The following is a 6,000-nucleotide window of genomic DNA, read 5'->3' as shown; positions in this document are numbered from 1 at the left end:
TGCCACCCAAGAGATACAGCGAGGTTGTTGAGATGACGTCCAGGAAAAAAGGACCTGCTAGACAGACAGAGGAGCATGGATCAGATGATGTGGTACCCCCAACCCCCCAAAAAGCACCCCCCCAGAGAAGTTTTAATAAGGGAAAAGGGCCTGCAAAGGGGGGTAGGAAGGGTATTGGGCCCAAATTGAGCCCCATAGTGAGGCCTGGGTTAATATCCGGATCGCAGCCGGGGGAAGTGGGCTGTGTGGAGGCCCAGGCTGGGCCTAGTGGGGGGCGGGAATGCCCGCGGGTGGATATGGGTCCTGGGGTGGATTTGGGGAGGGAGAGTGCAGATCCCTTGCAAGCTTTGCCACCGGCAGCCATGGCGGCGGTAATGGCCCTGGCACAAACTTTAGCCTATGCTATGGCCCCTTCTGCCCAGGTGCTGGGTCCGGCCGCGGCCCAGGCTGTCGGTGGTTCGGTGGTGATACAGCAGGCCGATGGGGCGGGGGGCCCGGTATCGGCGAGTGCAGAGTGCGCAGCGTGGCCTTCCCTCTCAGGTGGCGGGTCACGTGAGATCTACTCCTCTAGTTCGTCAGAGGAGGAGGATCTCGGCTGCCATCTTGGAGGGAGGCCTGAGGCTGGAGATGTCCCACCGCACGACCGGAACGGCCCAGGTAACTTGGGGAGGCTTCCGGTCGCGGGTGGGGCGACAACAGGCGGCAGCGGTGTGAGGCAGGAGTACTTACCCAGGGAGGCCAGGGTGCATGGTGCGGTTCAGGCTCAGGGGTGCAGCATGGAGGAGAGGCCCAGCACAAGTGCGCAGGTGCGCGCGTGTGCTGAAGGGCAGAGAATGACCGCGCATGCGTGCATGGTTGTGGCGGCTGGTAGTCAGAGGTGTGAGGCTGTGACTGATGGTGCAGGGGGGCCTTCAACTTTGGTGGCAGCGCGTTTGGGTGTAAACGGTTCCCGTGCAGCTGCGCATGCGCACACGGGGACTGGAGTTTGTGAAGGTACAAGTGCGTCTGGTGCTGAGGGGAGCAGGAACGTTGTTGCATGTAATTTAAGGCTCACGGATGCTAGAGGTGGCATGTTTGTGGGGAATGCTGCTAGGGGCTCAAGTGGGTCGCATGCGGGGATAACGCATGGCGGTGCCCATGGGGCACAGTATGGCATCAGTGGAGAGACAGTGCTTGGCGGGCATGGTTGTGGGATGTCTGCGAATGAGGAGTTAGGGGTTGCTGAGCGTGGGCCGACATTAGGACAGGTTACTACGATGCAGGTGCAGGAGGAGGTCATTAAGAGGGCTGTTGAATCTGCGCTGCGTGAGATGGCAAGGCAGCAGGCTCCTCCCGGGTTGAGTGCACACGCTCAGGAGGGGTCTGATCAGGAAGTTTTGATTAGAAGAGCTGTGGCTGCAGCTCTAGGGACGAGTGCTGGTGGGGACCATAGGATGGAGGGGAGGAATGTCTCTTTTGGCGCACCACCTGTTGGCCAGAGTACTCCCCAAGTTGCTTTGTCTCCACAGGTACAGATTAGGCCTGCTTCAGCTATGGCGACAAAGGCTGGGGCACTGGTGGTGGCGAATCAGAGCAGCGAGCAGCTGGATCAGACAGGATCGTCGGCACCAGCACCCAGCGAAGCTAGCCGCCCTGGACATGGTGAGTACTACACACCCCACACACTACAGGCTGACACGGGGTCTTCATCTAGTGGCTCAGGGTCAGACAGTGGGGAGGACCTGGGACTAGTGGGGAAAGGCCAGCGTAGAATGTTTAGGTGGATCAAGAAGATGGCTGCAGGGCATGCGAAGAACAGGGCCAGGGGGTCGGGGCCCTTGGACGGGGAGCCTGGGGTCGCAAGACCTGAGGGAGGTGCCCCCGGGGCTGCCGTGCCTCGTAAGGTGGCGGCACAGAGGGACACTTACCCGTGCTTGGTTCATTCACTTTACGGTCACCTTAAGATGAAAACAATTACGAAAATACAGGAGGGTCGCTAAGTTAATGTTTTCGACCTCTCACTGGATGCGTTTAGGGCGAAAGAAAGGGCCCAGGATGGATCCGGCCCTAAAAAGGTATGCAGGCCTGAAACGTACGAAGAATGGCTTAAATGCTTCAGAGTACTAGCGGCCTGCTATGTGGATAGGTGGCCGTTGCAAGGCCATAACCTCTTTAAGTATCAGGATACTATTGAGGATATCCACAACAGATTTAAAGAGGGTGCATGGCGGGAGTATGACATGGCCTTCAGGAGGAAGATGGTGGGGAACCCATTACTGCATTTCGGCACACAGGATATGCACCTGTGGTCGAAATTAGGGCTGGAAGGCGGAACCCCACCCCCAGCGCAGGCGCGGCAGGGACTTCAGCGACAAGGGGCAAGAGTCAGTAGGCGGGGGCACGAGTGCTGGAAATTCCAGGACAAGCAGTGTGACAGGGGGAGCAATTGCTCCTTTCGGCACATATGCAGATACTGTGGCGGTCCCCACGCCGGAGCGGATTGCGGTAAACGCAAGGACCAGGGGCAGCTTAAACCAGCTCCAAAACCGGGAGTTGGGGTCAAGGGCCCCAACCCCGCTTAAGCTGCCTCCTATGCTAGCATGGCTGGCACACTACCCAGACCGGGAGGCAGCGGCGCTGCTCAGGGACGGCCTGGAGTGGGGTTTTGTGATCCCGGTGACGAGAAATGTCCAGGGGTCTGGGTTACACAAAAATTTGAAGACGGCTTACGAATTCCCGCACGTGGTACGGGATAAATTGGCGAAGGAAGTCGCGTTGGGTAGGGTGTCCGGCCCATTCGCTGAGCTCCCAATGGCGGATCTGGTGATCTCGCCTTTGGGGGTGGTGCCAAAGAAGGAGCCGGGGAAGTTCAGGCTGATTCATCACCTGTCTTTCCCAAAAGGGGGATCGGTCAATGACGCCATTGACCCCAAAATAAGCTTGGTGCATTACCAATCGTTTGATAATGCTCTAAAGGTGGTAAGGTCGTGTGGCCCGGGGGCACTGATGGCTAAGCTCGACATAGAGTCGGCGTTCTGTCTGCTACCCCTCCATCCCTCGGCATTTAGGCTCATGGGGATGAAGTTCGAGGGGTGTTACTACGTGGACAGGTGCTTACCAATGGGTTGCTCCTTGTCCTGCTCATTGTTCGAGTGCTTTAGTTCATTCTTGCACTGGGTGGTGGAAACGGCATCAGGAGGTGGGGCGATTGCTCATTACCTCGACGATTTCCTATTGGTGGGAAGAGCGGGTTGCGCGGAATGCGACCAGCTCATGATGGTCATAAAGGAGCTGATGGCTCGTTTTGGGGTCCCCCTAGCGGATGAGAAGACGCAGGGGCCATGTACGTGCATAACATTTCTTGGGATAGAAATTGACACGTGCATGCGGTTTGCAGATTGCCGGATGACAAAGTGCAACATATGCTGCAGGCCGTCAGGGCATTTATGGTGCGGTCAAGGGTTCCCATTAAGGAGGTCCAATCTTTGCTTGGCCTTCTGAATTTTGCAGGGCGTGTGATCCCAATGGGAAGGGTCTTCAACCGCCACCTGGAGGGGCAATTGAAGGGCCCTCGGGCCATGCAACATGGGCTCGGGTCACGGATGAGGTGAAGGAGGATCTAGAGGTGTGGGATAGGTTCTTGGTTAACTTCAACGGGGTTTGCCGCTGGGTGCGTCAGGAACCTGACCCTACTGGAGCTGTTCCCAATTATAGTAGCTGTGGAAATATGGGGTGCCCGGCTGGCAAACAGGTCGGTGGTGTTTTGGACGGACAACCAGAGTGTGGTGTACGCCATTAACAGGTTGTCTGCGACTTTGCCTAATGTCGTGTGCTATCTGAGGCACTTGGTGTTGCGCTGCTTGCAGCTCAACATATGTTTCACCACCAAACACGTCCCGGGAGTGCAGAACGTAATAGCGGACGCACTCTCTCGATTCAATTGGGGGCAGTTTAGAAAAGCAGCGCCCAGGGCGGCGAAGGAGGGTCTAATGTGCCCTTCTTATCTTTGGCAGTTGATGAAGGTTGGGAGAGCATCCTCGGTTTAGTTAAGGCGTCCCTGGCCCCGAAGACTTGGATGAACTACCTGGGCCACTGGAACAGATGGGATGCTTTCTGTCGTCAGAGAGGCGTTCAGGTACAAAGGGCCAATAGGGTTCATGTGTTGGAATGGCTGGCTTGGATGCGGAAAGAGGGCGTTAGCAGGGCAGGAGCTGCAGGTAGGCTGGCGGCAGTGTCCTTCTTTAACAAGGCGCTCGGTTATGCGGACCATTCTCGGGCTTTTCTGGTTAGAAAAGTGCTGAAGGGTTGGGGGAGGATGGTTCCCCGGGTCAAGGACCATAGGGAACCTATCACAGCGAGTAGGCTGAGGCAGTTGGCACTTGGCTTACAGGAAGTCTGCAAATCGGAATACGAGACGCTGCTCTTTTGAACAGCGTTTGCGTTAGCGTTTGCAGGAGCTCTGCGGGTGAGCGAGTTGGTATCATCAGCAAAAACAAATGGCACAGGGGGGGTTTTGGCGGAACATGTGCGGCTAGACCAAGGGGGCGCCTTACTATTCGTTCCAAGGTCCAAAACAGATCAAGAAGGTAGGGGCACGTGGATCCCCCTGGCGAGACAGGAGGAAGCAGTTTGCTGCCCTGTGCGGTGCGTGGAGGAGTTCCAGAAACTCCGCCCGCAACATTGTTCGCAGTTCCTCGTGCACGAGGATGGAACGGCATTGTCAGTATTCCAGTTCAGAAAGGTCCTGGGGAGAACGGCGGGGTTAGCAGGGCTAGACCCCAAGAGAATAGCAGCCCATTCCTTTAGGATTGGCGCTGCTACCTGTGCAGCGGAGAAGGGGGTGGCAGCGTCGGAAATAAAGCGCTTGGGTAGATTAGGTCAGCCCAATATAAAACTTACATTAGGCCCGCCCCTAGTCCACATTCCTAGAAGGGGATGTGGTTCAATGGCGCTTAGTTAGTCAGGTTTAGCGGGCACCAACGGGGCCCCCGTGGGGCGATTAGCAGGTTGGTGCAAGGGATGGGGGCGGCGTATAAGGGAGCTTGACAGTGGGGGGCTGTGTTGTGGGCCAGTGTGGCTCTGGCTTATGGGATATCGTCTGTTTTACTAGGTGTTTTGAGAAGTTCACCCCCAGTTCGAGTGTGGATAGTTGGACACTCATTTATCCATTGGGCGTCCATCAGGGCGCTGCGGACGCCGGAAGGGCAACAACTTGGATTCCAAACGTCCAGGGCCAACTTCCAGTGGTTAGGACGCAGAGGTCTTGTGTGGGGCGATTTGCCAGCTTTGTTGCAGGAGGCGCATAGGAGGTGGGGGCAGCCTAATGTTATAGTGCTGCATTTGGGTGGCAATGACTTGGGGGCATTACCGGCCCTGGATTTGATTAAGAGGATGACAGCAGATATCAGGTGGATTTACACCTGGTTGAAAGAGGTCAGAATTGGTTGGTCCAACGTGGTTGCTCGGCTGCATTGGCGACACATTGTGACCCAGAGAGCCGCTTATAATTTGTGGAAGAAGGTGAATAGAGAGTTGGGGAGAGCGGTCACGGCCCTGGGGGGCTTCGTGATTAGGCATGATGGGATAACGGCCGACAAGAAGGACCTATTTCGTCCGGATGGGGTCCACCTGACCGACATCGGTCTGGACTTGTTCTTGAAAGACCTTAAGAATGGGTTGTTAAGGGTGCTATAGAGTTAAAAAAAAAAAAAGTTTAATTGTTAATGGTTATTAAGGTTATATTTAAAGTTGATGTTAAGTTATTATAGGTGCCTGTCGGTTTTTGTGTGTGGCGGCAAGAGAACGCCTGGCTCTTGTGGCGGGTGGTCAGGGCCCTGCGGAGCGGGCACGGGGAGAGAAGAGTGACGGTCTAAAAAGGGGAGGGGTTACGCCCGCCAGACGCCGGTCTGGGGGTCCTCTCCCTTGCGAACAAGACCGAAGATCTCTAACCTTCACAGCTCTCTCTCAGTGCCATTGGGCGTGATAGCCGGGTGTCACGCTGCAGACATCGAAAGGGGCCTT

This window comes from Bombina bombina, chromosome 4, assembly GCF_027579735.1.
Source record: "Bombina bombina isolate aBomBom1 chromosome 4, aBomBom1.pri, whole genome shotgun sequence".
In the NCBI taxonomy this organism is placed as follows: domain Eukaryota; kingdom Metazoa; phylum Chordata; class Amphibia; order Anura; family Bombinatoridae; genus Bombina; species Bombina bombina.
Note: the sequence above shows the minus strand (reverse complement) of the source record.